Source organism: Zootoca vivipara, chromosome 7 (assembly GCF_963506605.1).
Source record: "Zootoca vivipara chromosome 7, rZooViv1.1, whole genome shotgun sequence".
Lineage (NCBI taxonomy): Eukaryota > Metazoa > Chordata > Lepidosauria > Squamata > Lacertidae > Zootoca > Zootoca vivipara.
Window position 1 is genome coordinate 28,356,356 of NC_083282.1, and position 17,772 is coordinate 28,374,127.

The 17,772-nt window shown below is 43.4% G+C and overlaps 1 protein-coding gene across 10 annotated transcripts in view; it reads right to left on the minus strand.

The window, feature by feature from the left end:
- ADGRL2 (adhesion G protein-coupled receptor L2) overlaps positions 1-17,772 on the minus strand; it is a 257,131-nt gene that overhangs the window by 132,470 nt on the left and 106,889 nt on the right. The window lies entirely within an intron of this gene.

Sequence of the window (17,772 nt, forward strand, 5' to 3'; positions counted from 1 at the left end):
GGGCACTACACTAAGCGCCATTAGAACTTTTGGAGGGAGCTGTAGGCTATCCAAATGTAATGTTTAATTTTGTTAATTAACCACAATGAGTAAGAAGCAAAAAAGAAAAAGAAAAGAAAAGTGATCTGAACAATTTCATACGGATGTAGCATCAGATATAGATGCTTTAGGAAGTCATAACTGCATGCATACAGGAATGGCAACTGGGTCTAGCAGGTTCATTAGCGCAGGAATTGGGATTTAGAAAATTGGTTGGTACCAGGGGATTGGAGTTTGCCAACATACACAAGCAAAAATGGTGCAATATTCACAGACAATGTATTAATGGCTATTGTACATTGACTAGTTCTGTGTACAATATGGCTGCTGCTGCTACTTTCATGAGGCATGAGATTTCAGTAGCCTTAGCAAGCTCCCTTAAGGGTTGGCTTTTCTTCTCAAGGCAGACTGGATGTGTACAGATTAAGCTGCTCTTCAAAATAATACCACATGTGCCTAGATCAAAGGCCAACCTATGTTATTTTAGCTCTGCAATATGAACACGTGCTGAAGAATTCACAAGGGATGTATCAAAATGTTTAAATGACACAAAACAAATAAAAAGTGTATACTGCCAAGTATAAATCAGCATTTTGTCCCATCAGCCAAATTATCAACCATTAGCATCAAACACAAAAGACACGCCCAACCACTGATTAGTTCTTTCCTTCAAAACAACAAAGCTGAGAAGTGGGGAAAAAACTTGTCCGTGTCTAGAAAAACAAATTATTCTGGCTATTGCTTTAAAATCATTTTTTTCTATTTCCAGAGATTATTTTACGAACAAGCAAAATGGAAAGACAAAAATCTTTATTAAGAAGTCTTTGTTAACACACAAGAGCGAAATTTAATAGGTGACTTACTCAGAAAACTGAATCAAGGGATAATTATTCCTTTGGATGAATAATTGCCAGGAATGTTCAATTACTGATAACTGTGAGTGTTCCCTTAAGATGTTTTTTATTCATCTTGAAATTAGGATATTTGGATCTCTGATTCCCAAGGTCTGTCCAGCACTTTGAAAGCTTTGCTTATTGTGTTTTTGTTTTTTTATGCCCCATGGCTTTTAAATTTAAATTTAAAAAAACACAAAATGGTTTGGACAAAGGATCACAGATAAGCAGCTATTATGAAAAGTTAACAGCTTATTTCTAAATTAACTCTTGAAATTATACATATGAAACCTCTGGGCCAACATAGGCAGATATGTTCTAATAGGATAAGTGGTTCCAGTTGATGTGATGCCTTTACAATTTACATAAGGCTGCAATCCTATACGCATTTACTTGGCTGTAAATCATGCTCAGAAGAAATAGAAGGGGAAGAAATGGAGGCTGTGAGACATTTTACTTTCTTGGGCTCCATGATCACTGCAGATGGTGACAGCAGTCACAAAATTAAAAGACGCCTGCTTCTTGGGAGAAAAGCAATGACAAACCTAGACAGCATCTTAAAAAGCAGAGACATCACCTTGCCGACATAGGTCCGTATAGTTAAAGCTATGGTTTTCCCAGTAGTGATGTATGGAAGTGAGAGTTGGACCATAAAGAAGGCTGATCGCCGAAGAATTGATGCTTTTGAATTATGGTGCTGGAGGAGACTCTTGAGAGTCCCATGGACTGCAAGAAGATCAAACCTATCCATTCTGAAGGAAATCAGCCCTGAGTGCTCACTGGAAGGACAGATCCTGAAGCTGAGGCTCCAATACTTTGGCCACCTCATGAAAAGAGAAGACTCCCTGGAAAAGACCCTGATGTTGGGAAAGATGGAGGGCACAAGGAGAAGGGGACGACAGAGGACGAGATGCTTGGACAGTGTCCTTGAAGCCACCAACGACTAAACAACAACAACAAATCATACTCGACTCAGTGAGGCTTAAATTTCAGTAGGCATGAATATGACTGTGTTGTTAATGACTTTCAAAAGGAATCTGATGTGTGGGAAATGAATTCAGAATGAAAATGGAAAAAAGAAAGAACTTTATCGTGTCAATATTAAAGGCTAGTATTAGGCACCTAATAGTTAAAATGTGGCTTAATCTAGTGGTGGCTAACTTGTGATCTTCCAGATGTAGCTGAACACCAATTTCAATCACCTGAGACTGTTGACCATACCAGCAGGAGCTGATGCGAGGTGGAGTCTAGTAACATGTAAAAAACAACAGCTCCCCACCTCATCCCTGTGTTTAATGGGTCTAGAGTCATATCCCTATTGCAGAACCAGAAGGATTTCAAGATCCTTCTGCACTGATTTTATAGGCTCTGTTTAAAGGTTTAAAAAAAATGGGAGTGTGAGTGAGAGACTGTGTGTGCATGAAGAGAACAGAGGGGGGGAAAGACACACACACACACACACACAATTTAAACTGTTCTAAAAATAAAAAAATGAAATGTTGGTTATGATCTGAGTTTGTCAGTTTATTTGCATCTCCTTACTTATTATCCTGGTAGATGTTACCTGTTTGCAGCAAGATAATTAGAATGAACATTATAATAGCTTTGTAACTTTAAGAACAAGTGCATGCTTGTTTAGCTCTTTCCTCTCTGTCCTTTTCTTCCTTTTGTATCATGTGTTTAGACAGTAAATCTACAAACAGCTTGTGTCTTTTTTGTTATTACTCTGGTAGCATTTTTGCTGAGGAACTACCTAGAAGAATATAATCACTTCACATATTTGTAGATTCAATTATTAGAACTTGTTTAAGTGACCAAAAATGGGTGATTGGAAGCTCATACTGAAGTCTGAAGTATAAAAAGGGTAAAGGGGCCCCTGACCATCAGGTCCAGTCGTGTCCGACTCTGGGGTTGCGGCGCTCATCTCGCTCTATAGGCCGAGGGAGCCAGCGTTTGTCCGCAGACAGCTTCCGGGTCATGTGGCCAGCATGACAAAGCTGCTTCTGGCGAACCAGAGCAGCACACGGAAACGCCGTTTACCTTCCCGCCGGAGCGGTCCCTATTTATCTACTTGCACTTTGATGTGCTTTCGAACTGCTAGGTTGGCAGGAGCTGGGACCAAGCAACGGGAGCTCACCCCGTCACAGGGATTCGAACCGCCGACCTTCTGATCAGCAAGCCCTAGACCACGGGTGTCAAGGACAAGGCCCGGTGGCCTAATCCGGCCCGCCAGACATCGTGATGTGGCCCGCCGCCCGCCCGCTGCCAGACCTCGCGATGTGGCCCGCCGCCCGCCCGCCTGCCTGCCGCTCACGGTCGCCTGGGCGCCGCTTCCGGAGGAAAGGGCGGGACCAGGGCCGGCGGGCTCAGTTAGGTTGGGGGCGCTGCTCAGCCTGCCCCCCAACCCCCGCCGCCCTCCCACGGCGCCCCTGTGTGCCTTTCTTTTTGATTTTTCCCCCGGTGCGCCTTTTTTTTTTTTAAGCTGCCGGGCTAGGGGCCTGGGAGGTGAGGGGCGGGCTAGGCTAGCATGGCGACGCGTTATTGGCTGGCATGCCGCTGGCGCCCCTCCCTCCTAGCTGGCCCGCCCCTCGCCTCCATGCTCCAGCATGGAGTTTTTCGGCACTGAGGGAGGGCCTGGGCCTGCCCCCACAACCCCCGCCGCCGCCCGCCGCCCTCCCACGGTGCCCCTGTGCGCCTTTCTTTTTGAGAGAGAGCGGCGCTGTCTCTCCTTCGGCGCCCAAACCCTCCCGGGGCGAAGCGCCCCGGCGAGGGAGGCGACTGACGAGCAATGCTGAAGGAGAAAGTGCCCCCTGCTAGGCATCGCCGTCGAGGGTTGGCTGAAGAGGAAGAGGACGCCGCCGCCAGAGTACCGGGGAGGGAGGCGAGCGAGCCCGAGCCCCCCCTCCTCAATCTTTGTTAACTTCTTCGGGGGCTACCTCCGAGCACAGGACCAGGTTTGCCCCCAGCTCCCACCCCCGCGCAAGGGTGTGTAGATTTACTCGAGAGTATGTCTCACTGGCCACCACCCGCTGTGTGTGCGCGCACTTACGATCTCAGCCCTGCAGTGCAATCCTTACGAGTCTACTTGGAAGTAAGCCCCACGCGCTTCTTTGGAATCAGGGCTTTGGGGTGGGGGGTAAACTCGGGGAGGTGGCTGATTTAGGGGTGCAGCTGAAAGACCGGAAACTCTGGGCGGCGGACTTTGCCCTTTGCCACCATCTGGATGGAGCTTTGGGGAGAGGGCCAGGTGGAGGTATGTGCCACCCGAGGCACCTCTGCACGGCGCCCTTGGGATCCGCTGCCTGCATCTGCCCCAGCCAGCGGTGGGGAATCTGCGTGGTGATGGAGGAAGGAGGGTTTTCACAGGAAACAGCATCCCCCACCCCACCCACCGTCTCTCTCCTGTGTTCTTTTCCAACAGGGTGGAGGTTCCCCCCCACTCCCCGGTTGTTCTCAGTTGCCTTCCTAGCCTTTTTGAAGCCAACAGCATCCAAGCTTTTAGGAAGCAGGGCTTGTTTGCCCATCTCTGCAGCGATTCTGCAGCCTCCTGCCTCTCCCCCCACCTTTCTCTGCTCAGATTTTGTTTTTCTCCTCTTTGGTCAGTTTGCGCGTGTGGCGCCGCCGCCGCCATGGGGGGGGGAAGCTCCTCTCCCTTTGCTCTTTTTTCCCCCTCTTGCTGGCCGAGAGGTAGAAATTACAAGGTCAACCCAGCGTTCCTGAAGCATCTCAAGGTGCACTTTGAGAAGCAGCCTAGCCCAGTGGTTAGCACAGGTGTAACCTAGTGTGGTCTCCCAGTTCCACATGGCTTTTCTTTATCACAATGCTGGCCGTACATTAAATATGTGGCTGTCTGAAGAGATACAGAGATAATTTATGTTCATCTTCCCCACCCCAGTCTACTGTTTTGCGAGTTTTTGAAAGATTCACAGCAATTCATACAAAATGTTAAAAACCAGTTTACCAAATAAAGCAGAAAGCCAAACAAAGTTCAGATTATAGATAAGAAAAAGAAAAAAAACCCAGCCCACCAGTAGCAGATAACAGGAAGTCCAGGTAACTGGACTTCCATTAGACTGCAGCTTTGTGGGAAATTACATGACTGAATGCTCCTCCACTTTTAAAAAAATACCCCAAGACAGAAATTTAAAAGTGAAGAAGATGGTTTCTAGTGTGTGTTTGTTTTTAATATTTGATTATCTCTTCCCCATTCCCATGGAGGAATAGTCAAGCACACAATATCCCATCTGCAGTCCAGAAATAATTTTGCTACATTATTTCTTTATTTGTCCAGCCAATATCAATTTGATAGTAATCACTGAGACTTTCAGAAAGTGACACTTGACTACAGCCTTTGTTGGAGCTAGGAAAAAAAGGATGATTCACACACTTGTTTTTACATAGTGATGACTGTGTGATGGAGCAGTTGTGAGCTATTATTTTTCTCATAGCAACTGGTCTTCTGAATCCCCACTAAGTCACTGTGGTTCACGTCCTGGAGAATGTTCAGCATACAAGTCAGGGTGAACACATGCAACTGCCTTATACCGAGTCAGACAATTGATCCACTGCCTACTCTGCCAGAGACTCTTCAAGGACTCAGTCTGCACTATACAATTGAAACAGTGTCATAATAATAATAATAATAATAATAATAATAATAATAATAATAATAATAATTTATTTGTACCCTGCCCATCTGGTTAGGTTTCCCCAGCCACTCTGGGCGGCTTCCAACAAAGATTAAAAATACATTAAAATGTCACATATTAAAAACTTCCCTAAACAGGGCTGCCTTCAGATGTCTTTTGAAAATAGGATAGCTGCTTATTTCCTTGACAGATGTCTTCTAAATGTCAGGTAGTTGTTTATCTCTCTGACATCTGATGGGAAGGCGTTCCACAGGGTGGGCGCCACTGCTGAGAAGGCTCTCTGCCTGGTTCCCTGTAACTTTGCTTCTCACAGTGAGGGAACCACCAGAAAGCCCTCGGAGCAGGACCTCAGTGTCCGGCCTGAACGATGGGGGTGGAGACGCTCCTTCAGGTATACTGGACCGAGGCCATTTAGGGCTTTCAAGGTCAGCACCAACACTTTGAATTGTGCTCGGAAACGTACTGGGAGCCAATGTAGGACCAGTGTTATGTGGTCTTGGCAGCAGTGGACACATAGTCCTACAGATACAACCGGCCCTTTGAGGGTGACCAAACTGCTGATGCGGCCCTCGATTAATTTGAGTTTGACACCCCTGCCCTAGACTCTGTGGTTTAACCCACAGCGCCACCTGGGTCCCATTAGAACTTGTTTAAGTGACCAAAAATGGGTGATTGGAATCTCATACTGAAGTCTGAAGTATAACCCCCCCCCCCAAAAAAAGGTGAAAGTTGGATAAACTGGGCTTCAAGGGAATATGATTTAATACATGTTAAGATTTTACACTGGACTGGAAAAATCTACATTGCACTAATGACACTACAATAAAAATGCATGAAAACAGGTGAAGTTTTTCTTTGGAGAAGAAAATAATCAAAGAAATCATAGCACTTTCATAATTGAAAAGGTTATCTTGTTCAACATTATCTCTTGACTGGGAAAAAAACCCAGGAAAGATGTAATATTGCTCTGCAGGCTCACGAACCCGTGATGCTCCAGCCAATGAAATAAAACAACCATAATGCAATATAGTAGTACCATCAAGGAATCTGGAATGCAAACATTTCTTGTACTTTAATAAACCATTGTCTGGCTCATTCCATGAAGGAATATTCTGCATGGCTTAACGATAGTTGTTGAGGCAAACAAAAGAAGTCTTTATGCTCCATCTAGACATTGCAAGGTGCTTATTCAATTTCTTCTGCACCAGGAGCAGTGTTCCTTACCTAATATGTATACATTTGCTGAGTGTTATTCAGCCTTTGTTGCTTCTGACCCTCACTTGGCATTTAATTCCCAGTCCACTGGGGTATTCATGCTTGATGGCACTGATGCACACACTGAATGCTTTATTTATGTAATGGCAAAGGGAATGAAGCTATATACTGTATTAGACAATATCCTGCTTAAAGATGCCAATGGCTGGTGTCACTGCACTGCTGACCCCTAACCATAGTGAGAAATATGTCACTAGATTTGAGAGGATAGTAGATAACAACTTGTCGATGCAAGAGAAAAATGAAGGAAGGGGGCAGGAAGCTGCAGCCAAAATATTAACTTCATGTGATCCTTATTAGCCATGGCTATACTCAAGGCTGTCTTAAGCATATGCGGCACCGGGCTACAAAGATCCGCCTGGCGCCTGCCCCGCCCCCCAGGTTGCCCAGTCCCAGGCACACAGGAGGGCGGAGCCGACTGGCTGCCTCAGCATCTCCCTGGCTCGGTCGCCCTCGAACTCACGGCGCAGAGCCTCCCGCAGCAGAAGAGCCCGCCGCGGCACTCCAACCGACGGGTGGGCTCTTCCTGGGACTCAACTCTCAGGCCCCGGACTCTCGGCCTGGCGCCCCTGAGAGCCCAGCACCTGAGTGCCTCACACCCCTAGCGCCTATGGGTAAGACAGCCCTGGCCACACTAGTGATAAGATTAACAATAGTGTGGAAAACATGGGTGGAAGGTCTTCTTTTGACTGGGTTGCTGAAAACGGCATTGAATTGCAGTACGATAAACAATCACTTGACACCAAAATTAAGCTTTCCATAAACAATTAATGTGGCAATAATTAAAATGCAAGCAAATTTTTACTGAGGGATGAATGTATCTGTATACAGAACCTCCCTATATCCCTGTGAAAATAAACTTGTTATGTCAAAAACCTTAGGGTTGGGAGTCTAGCAACATTTGTCAGATCCAGTCACAGCTGTGAGCAAAGCAGAGACATTCTATGTTTCTGCAAGTCTTCATAATACTGTCTTCAGGAATACTCCTCAAATGTGGTGCAATGGGTCCACACATCTGGCTGTTAACCATTGCAGATACTATGAACGTATTGCTCTCGTTTATTCCCTTTTTTTAACACCCCTAAAGTTCAGATTGAACTAGATGACCCTCAGGCTCTACAATTCTATAATTCTTTCTCTTCAATCCAGAGACCTGAATGTGCCTTGATGCTTATGGGGGACGGGGCGTAATTGTGTGCGAAGGTTCCCTCATTCACTTCAACTGAAAGATTGAAAAAAACACATTCTGCACACTTCCTCTCTCCATCAAATTAAATAGAGAACATGTGGGTAGGTGTAGACACACACAAATGTGTATCTACATTCATCCTCATTGAATTCCTATGCCTGTTCTTTTGGGAATCAAGGAGGAAATAAATACAATGATGGTGGCAGTGTGTTGAAATGCCACAGAATCGTTGCAATTCATCATGCAGAATAAATGGAACAGTCAAGTGTAAATTTAAATCATCCAACACAATACCAAGTAGGTTTGGCACAGAAGTTCCCCTGGGAAGGGATCTCACACCCATAGCCTTTTCAGACGGATCCATTATTTACACCAATATGCATATATCAACCAAATTGACAATGTCTTTTCCTTGTTAAAGATAAATTATTTCCCGGCAGTACATACCATGCGTTATTCAAATGTTCCCTTTAAAGTGTCTTTTCATCTAAAATTAACTGAATGGCATTTAACTGAAATGCTCGGAATACTGACCAATCAAGGCCTGACCTATTGACTTTTTGCCCCATTTCCCAAAGTGAAAGCATTGACTGAAGGGAAATATCACACAGATGCTAATAGACGACAACAGCAAGGGGTATTTCAGAGGGACTTAAATTATTCCGGAAGCCTAGAACTTAAGATCCATAACAGTCTATATCTTCTGTTGTTTTTAATTATGTCTTTAAAAAAGGTCCCCCGCTGTGTTTTTGAAATACTAAATGGCCTCCACAGCTATGTGACATAATTCATTCTAATTCATGATTACAAGATGTTTTCAAACTATTCCCTCTTTCCCAGCAGCTACTTAAAAGCAGGAAGGGGGGGGGAATAGAGAATCTTCCCCCACCCGTCCGTATTTTCAATTTATCCTTCCCTTTCCAGGTGTACACTTTGCAAAACAGTTTATGAAAGATAAAAACACAACATATGCTGACTGCTTTTAGTGTTTCCCACATTCTTGTTGAAACGCGTAATGAAAATAAGACACAAGCTGGGCTTTTTAAAAAGTTCTATATTGCAGACTTTAAATTCTACCCAATAAGCAAGATGGGTTCCAGCAAATATTTTATTCCTGTACAATGATGTTATCTTCTCATAACAGTGGGATATTAAATCCCTAGGCTAATGCTTACCAGATACAATTTTGAATTGCATAGGATACAGTACATAGCGATTAAAACACGCAGAGACTCATTTTTTTACCTCTCAACATTTGCAATCAGCAATAATTTCATTAACACAATACTTATGCGTCTACTCAGAAGTAAGTTCTTGGAGTTCTACTTACTCCCAGGTAAGCTGTAAAGGACTACAACCTACATTTACTCTTCCCATACCTTCCATGCAGTGCAGTCTCTCACTTCTACCCTACAGCAGTGCTCCAATGACACTCCCAAGTTTGCAAAAAGTTTCCCAGGTCCCTGCAATATGGGGAGCTTGAAAGGCTAGTCTGGATAATTTGTGAAACTCTTGCTTGGTTCTGAACAACATGAATTAGCCAGAAGACTTGGCTAAATGAAGGATGAGTGGGAACTTGTTTAAAGTGGACAAGGAATTTCAAGCTGTAAGCCAACAAAGCCATTTGCTATGAAAAGGAAAGCAGGGAGTTTGAAGGGGGGGGGGGTAAAGAAGAGGTGAAAATGCACTTGCTGCCAAAATCCATTCCAAGTGATAATCTTCTAGAGCAGGGGTCAGCAAACTTTTTCAGCAGGGGGCCGGTCCACTGTCCCTCAGACCTTGTGGGGGGCCAGACTATATTTTGAAGAAAAATATGAATGAATTCCTATGCCCCACAAATAACCCAGAGATGCATTTTAAATAAAAAGACACATTCTACTCATGTAAAAACACCAGGCAGGCCCCACAAATAACCCAGAGATGCATTTTAAATAACATTCTACTCATGCAAAAACATGCTGATTCCCAGACCGTCTGCGGGCCGGATTTAGAAGGCGATTGGGCCGCATCCGGCCCCCGGGCCTTAGTTTGGGACCCCCTGTTCTAGAGCTCAATCCTGCTCTGTTTCGCCGTGATGCACAGGATTCAGTCCAAGTGTCCCAGAGCCAGTATAAGCTGAGACCACACCCTTTCATCAATCATGCCTCCTATAGGACTACTGTGGATGAGCCTCTGTCTGGTGGATTTGTGCCAGCTTCCTGGTTTCTGGGAACTGGGAAGAGCTAGAGAGGAAGCCTGGCTGCTAAATGTGTACTATGCAGCAAATGAAGGACTGTTGATTTCTGATAACGTAGGGCTTTAAGTCTTTATAAAGGGAAATGGAGCATGAAGCTGGATCTGAACTGTAGCTGATCACTTGGAGATGGTCCAGAATTCAACAGGGATTACAGGAACAGCCCTATGGGGAATTTGACCTAAATCATTCTGCTGTTATCTGCACCACATACCAGCAGGCTGGAGTTATAAGAGGCTTTTTGCTGTTGTTTTAAGTGTTTCATACCCCAATTCACTTGGTCTCTGTAATGGGAGATTTCCTAGCCTACCCATTCCAAAAATATTTTGCTTCAATCTGACGAACTAGTGAAAAAGAGAGGTCATTTGCTTTTAAGTGTGCCAATGCAAAACCAACCCTCTAGCACACTCTCAGTGTTACCACCCTGATCTTGCTATTCGCTTCAAAAAGAATTACAATAAATAAAGAAATACCTAAATAGGACTCATTGTTATCTGCATCCTTGAATTGTTCCTCATCATATCACTGAGAACAGCATAACTCCATGGAGATTTGGGGGGGTGGGGGTGGGGTAAAAGAAACATTGGTGTGCCCTGGGTCATAACAAGCGACAGGCCTTGAACAACAAAAAAGCAGGTAGACAATTTTTGAATGTGAATTAGGTGTTTTTTTTAAAAAAAAATGTGCCAAGTGTGATACTTCCTGCTCCAAACTCCTTTTGTGCTGTGATAGCTAAATAAAAGGCAAGCTCACACTGGAAGAAAGAGCAGCCATCTGATTTTTGGACAGTTTTTCCAATACGCTGCAGCTACAGCTCTGTTTATCTGGAATAATGCTTGACAGCTGTGCGTCCCCCAAGCACAGGCTCTGATACAATGCCCCGAGATGGGTGAAGCGTGTACAACAAAATGATGCAACTTAAAGCAAGACAGCCAAGTCAACTAAAATCCATGTTTTACAGAGTCCTTTCTTCAGTTATAGACACAGGGACAGTCTCTCGGAAACTATCTGAGAAACTGGCAATTGGTGAGGAGTTCAATGTCATTCAGAGCAATTTCCCTCCCTTCCGTGTGTGTGTGTGTGTGTGTGTGTGTGTGTGTGCGCGCGCGCGCCTATTCCAACCCTGAGTTTTAGCAGCACATTAAAAACAAAGCTGACAGAATCAATAGAATTTAAGATGCCCTCGTAATCTGGGTTTAACACCAAAGTAGCACCTTTAATCAAAGACGTGGAACCCCTCTGTGGCTTTCTGACATCTACATCTATCATCCGGATAATGCTGCTGCTGCTGCTGCTTTTTTCGCTGAACAGAATTAGCAACTTTAGTCAAATAATTAAAACCTGCCTGCCCAGAAATGTCAGGATAAAAATCAGTATGACACTTTATCATTCTTGTAAAAGTTTCATTTTAATCTACACACCATGCCAGCTGCTTTGTGGCGCTATAATAAAAGTCATCAAAATGCTACGGGGAATTCCCAGAGCACACGGAAAAATATTTCAGCACCGGCTGCCAGGCACGTTTTGAAGTTAGGGCCAGTTTATTCCATGAAAATGAAAAATCAGGCAAGCAGCATACTTGTAATAATGTGTTTATCAGTACAATCAGAATCCCAGATAATTGCCTTTATTTTATTTTTTTAATGGAAGAATTATTATTGCTCTTTCTAGAAAGAAAAGCTTTCTTACAAAGAAATAAAGCTACATTTCAGGGGCCATAGCTGCCAAGTTCTCCCTTTTTTAAAGGGAAATTCCCTTATGCTGAATAGGCTTCCTCACGAGAAAAGGGAAAACTTGGCAGCTATGTCAGGGGCATAACTCTTAAGCCATGGCTTATATAAAGTATGGCTAAAATATGGGTTTGTTTGTCCAAACTCAGCCCAGGAAACTACCTGTGTTATGTTTTCTAGCAATAACCCTCAATCCGAGGACATGGCTGGCTTACAAACCCTGGTTTGTTTTAACTGATTTGGCATTATGTCTGAATCCAAAAGCCCTGCTTACTTATGATTTTATGTGCCTACCCTATCACCAAGCCACAGAACCACAAGCAAGAGCAGCTGGAAAATAAACAAACCATGGCTTGCTCGCTCATCTATGGCCATTGTTGGTTCATTGAGCAAACCATGGTTATAATAAACCATGGCATACAATTATGTGCAAATGTAGCCTAAGGTTGCCATATTTCAAACAGTGAAAATTTGGGGGGGGGGGAGAGTTGTTGATCAAGAAATGCCAACATGGACTGACATACGTCTGGAATTTCCCAGGCATTTTCCCAATTTCCACCCGGATATGGCTGCGGGCTGCAATATTCCAGATAAGCCCGGGAAAATCTAGGTGTATGGCAACCCTAATGTAGCCAGAAGCTCACCTAAGAATACTGAATGAACTACATGCAGCCATTATCTGCATCTGTATGGTAAAACCACCCTTACTAGTTGGCAGGATAATACAGACTTACCAAGGGGATATATTCAAACTAACCAGGTTGTGGCTTTCTCTCTAGTTATACACTTCTGGGGCCCCTCATAGGCCTTGGGGTGATTATTTCAAGACAGCTCTTTCAAGCCTAAAATGACCTTGACCCACATTGGATATAGCTTCATTAATGGCTTCAACATATGGTCAAATATCACTATTTGCTTATCCATTCCACTGTAGCCACAACCTATCAGTCATGTGCTTAAAATACAAGCCCAATTATTGACCCATGCACATACAAACATTTTTTGCACAAGTGCTGTTAAAAAAAGGAAAGTGATTCACATGTCAGGAAAGATGGAAAAACCAATAATCTGTATCCACTAAGGCTTTAGTCATGCAAGACACTATTGCAGCAAGAATAGACCTTGATCGAAGGATTCATGTAAAGTCTACTACGCAAAAACTTTGAATTATTATATAACTCAGTGTATGAAATGGGCATCATAGACTAAGCACAGCAAGAATTCTAGAATCATGGGCATAATAATATAACAATAATTTATTATTTATACCCCGCCCACCTGGCTGGGTTTCCCTAGCCACTCTGGGCAGCTCCCAACCGAATATTAAAAACACAATACAGCATTAAACATTAAACATTTCCCTAAACAGGGCTCCCTTCAGATGTCTTTTAAAAGTAAGATAGTTGCTTATTTCCTTGACATCTTAAGGGAGGGCGTTCCACAGGGCAGGGCCACTACCAATAAGTCTCACTGCCTGCTCCCCTGTAATTTCGCTTCTCGCAGTGAGGGAACTGCCAGAAGGCTCTCGGTGCTGGACCTCAGTGTCTGGGCAGAACTATGGAGGTGGAGATGCTCCTTCAGGTATACTGAGCCGAGGCCGTTTAGGGCTTTACAGGTCAGCACCAACACCAGCACTTGTGCTCGGGAACATACTGGGAGCCAATTTAGGTCTCTCAGGACAAGCGTTATATGGTCTCGGTGACCACTCCCTGTCACCAGTCTAGCTGCCGCATTCTGGATTAATTAAAATGGACATTATACTTATAAAATGGCAATACATGTAGTTTTCTTAGTTGGAACACGAGCTAACTTCCAGGAAACTCTGGGACACTCAGATGGCCTTTCTCATTTCATCTTCTAACCATTCAGCCCATTAATTAGTTCAAACAAACATTAAAGTTTCTCAACACAGGCAAAATCTGAACATATTTAATTAAGAATACCATTGCCTCTTGACAAAGTCAAAGAGACAAAAGCACTCCTTATTGTAACAAAGTCATTCACACTGATTACCTTTTCACCAGAGGTTGGGGGCTTCAATTAGATACCAAGATTTAAAATCTACAATTAATGTCGTCACTCAGCAGGCCAAAAATTCCTAAAAGCGTATCAGATATACCATTGACCATTTCTATCCTTCGAAAGCGGTGCATGTAACAAATGGAAATATATTTATTTTCTACATGAAAAAGGGGTTGGGATGCTTTCTGAAAGCATGGGTGGAACTCGTTTGATGAAAACCGTTAAAGATTTGGGATGCAGACAAGGGAAAGAGAAAGAAATCATTGCTACTTTGTTTTAATGAAAACGGTAAGCACAGCCTCAGCCTTGGCTGTTTCTACTACCCATATTGCACAGAATCAGTTGCATTTTATTACATTATTACTGGGGTTGGTTTACAAGATCATCCCCAATAGGCTTGACCTTTGGAAAATGCAGGCACAAGTGTGGGAATGCAGGGGGGAGGGAGGGGGCAGAAGATGAAAGAGGATGCCCGCGCAGCAGCCGTATTATGCTAAAGACTTGATTTTGAAGAGCAACTCATATGGCTGCAGCCAGAATAATTTGAGAGCTCACTTTTCAACAACCTACAAAAAAGGGAGTGTTTTGTTTCAGGACACACACACACACACACACACACACATTAACTATAGAGTTGGAAATGTGTCTATGATTATGCCACAATAAAAAAAGGAAATGATTAAAAGGAAAAAGCATGATGCTGTGAGTAAGGGGGGCATTCTTATACTACAGCAACTGTATTTTATTTCACGATTTTATTTCATGATGTTGATGGTGTATATCTTGATTTTATGTAATTTCCTCTCTTGTTTAATTGCTCAGATAAGCTCGGGGAGAAACCACAAATTACCTGAGCACGCAAAAGAAACATAATTATCTTTCAACACTGAAAATGATGTTTTCCCACTTAGCATATCTGCAACCTTAGATGTATAGGAGGAGGTTTAGAAAGCCATGGTGGTCATTAGAAAACTTTGTGAGTTTGGGTTTTTTTTTTAATGATTCTTTCCCTTAGTCACGTAGCATGCATATTCTTTGGACCACAAAATTTCGTGCCAAGAAAAGTAGGATTCTGTGGTTTTCTAGAAAAAGGGGAGAAATGCAAATGCATACTTATTTTGCACAATTGACTATGATTTTTACTAGCCGTGGGAAAAGGCAGGGAACCATGTAACCAATTCTGCCCCTTGAACTAGTGAAAGTTCTGCTCAGAGCTACTCCGATACTTAGATTTCAGTAGTTATTATCCACTTTCAAGCTTGGTTCCACACCCCTATGAACACTGCCTTTTTAAAGAAAAGGCTAACATTCTCAGCATGCTCAAGTTCAATCCAGCCACCAAAACGTGTTTCCCCATACAACTCTACCCAGGAAAATTGCCTTAGACATTAAAATAAAATTCTAGGCTTGAAATGTAAATTTAAGTGACAGTTCGTAGTCACGTGGCTAATATTCCCTTTATTGCATATAACCATATTCCCAGCCCATCAGTCTGCACTTAGGCAGTAGTCCACTCTTCTGTTAATAAGAATCACTGCCCACTCTACTAGTCTATGCAATGCACGACCGGGGCTGCAATACTATTATACTGTACCATGCTACTGGGGGGAAAGGTTAGGCTGCAGCAAAGTCACCTCTTCACTGCCTTCCACTAGTGGAAAGGAATATGGCTGCTGGAGATGGGGGAGGTCTGAAGCTGGTAGCAGGTGGAACGCTCCCAAATGGGGCATTTGGTGTTAGGGGAGAGGTTTTCACCTGTGGGTCACTAAAGTCTCACAGATCCTCCAAGAGACGTGATCCTCAGGACCACCAGCTGTGCCAGTCTGAAGCTGATGTGGCTACACATTCTGCACACCTCCAAAATTAACCATTTTCTTCACAGGAATCAAAGCAAATGTTGTTTGGCTTTGGGTTTTTTTGTTTTTACATTCCTCACTTTAGCATTAATTTGTCAGCTATCCTACATAAATTATAAACAAATCACTACCATGTGTGCTGCGCTAATTAAGCTCTTTCCAACTTTAAAGGTGTTCTGTATTTAGAATTTTAAATGCAAATACTGTATACCTACATACTTTTTAAATAGATTGTTGATTCCAAACACACATCATAAAAAAAGAAAGAAAAACAAACAGCAACTGCCACCTGAAGCCATGCTTGCAATAAAAGCACACTGTACCTTTTCTCCACAAAATCCGTAGTCTCGTTAACAAAAGAAAGTGTGTGCAAGTGTTTGCCTCCCTATTGTTTTGTGGCAACCAGAGAGAGCAACACTGGCAGAATCTGGACTCAGCCCCCCCCCCCCTGCTCACATCACTAGAGAGTTACGGGAGCATCTATAGTATTTCCTGATTGCACATTTCAGTTTCTAAGGGTTGCAAATCTGTAATGCGAAAAATAAGAGGGCATGATACATAGCAACCATGTCAATGAAATTCCTAGGCCCCCTCGGATATTAGCAGTTGGAGGATGTCTTAGGTGTCCAAGATCCTCCTGCCCATTATTCATGTGATATTTATGTCGCTATCTAATTGATGTTAATGCAGAAGCAAAAGTGAAAGAGAGCTAGCTGTAATGTGAACTTTGAGAATTCTAGCCACCAACTGGCTATAAATCATTTCAAGAACTGTTTTATGCCTTGATGTATAAAAACACCTTAATTGTAGTAAGAGCCACCAACCACAGAATCTTGCCTTCCTTTTCTTGCAGCACCTTGTTGGAAAGTCATTATTTTTGTTCACAAGGAAAACCAGTGGTTCAGTTCAGGCATCATGCCAAAATAGTTTTTTGAGAACCTTAACCCAAGATTTGGTGCAACGTCAGTAAGTTGGCAAACCAAATTTTACTATCAGCTGGCAAATCAGAAATTGTGGTTTTGCAAACTACGTATGGTTTGTCAGGTCTGGACAATATATATATATATTCAAATAACTTCACAGACCACTCTTGCCCACCTTACACAGTACATAATGTGCCATCTCCAGCTTCAAACTCAGGTGTGAGGTTTCTGAAAGCCACGTGCTTTAGGTTTGTATGTGCCAGTTATTTGTTCACATAACAGCATTCTCAAGAAATCACTACCAGTTTGGGGTGCAGCCCAAAACTTCTCTATGCAATTTCTATAAAAGAGGCACCAATGCTATCTACCACCTCTAGTACTTCTACCACACACCTAAGAGCAAGGAAGCCCAGCCTTGGTGACCTTCACTGACCAGCGGGTAAGCCAACAATGTATAGAAGGGTTTGAAGTCATAGGAGGACATAGTCTTGTCCTGACTTGTCAGAAAACATAACATAACTGACTTGTCAGAAAACATAACATAGAGGGTTTTTTTCTTCTAGAACCTCTGAAGATTACCTGGGCACTCTCCTATAGTTAAATTATAATAAACAGCTGGCCAACCACAGCAGCTGATTCCTTGGGGAGAGGAAAACCATGCCCTCCCAGGATAGATCTCCTTCCAGGGCAAGCTGTGAGCAGTGGCATCACAAGCCAGATATCCTGAAAAACAAAGCAAGGTGAGACCAAGAGCAAGTCAAGGCAGCTCCTGTGGCTCAGGTCCAGAGGGTGTTGTAGCAACAAATGCAGGCAGTGGCAGCCAGCACAGCCAAATAAAGGAATGCATTACAGTGGTGGAAGCAACCCTAGATCTGCAAATGGAGACTTCCTTTCCCCTGAATCTGCAGCAGAACCAGCAGTAGATTGTGGTTCCACAATGGCAGACACAGGTGAATTCACAAG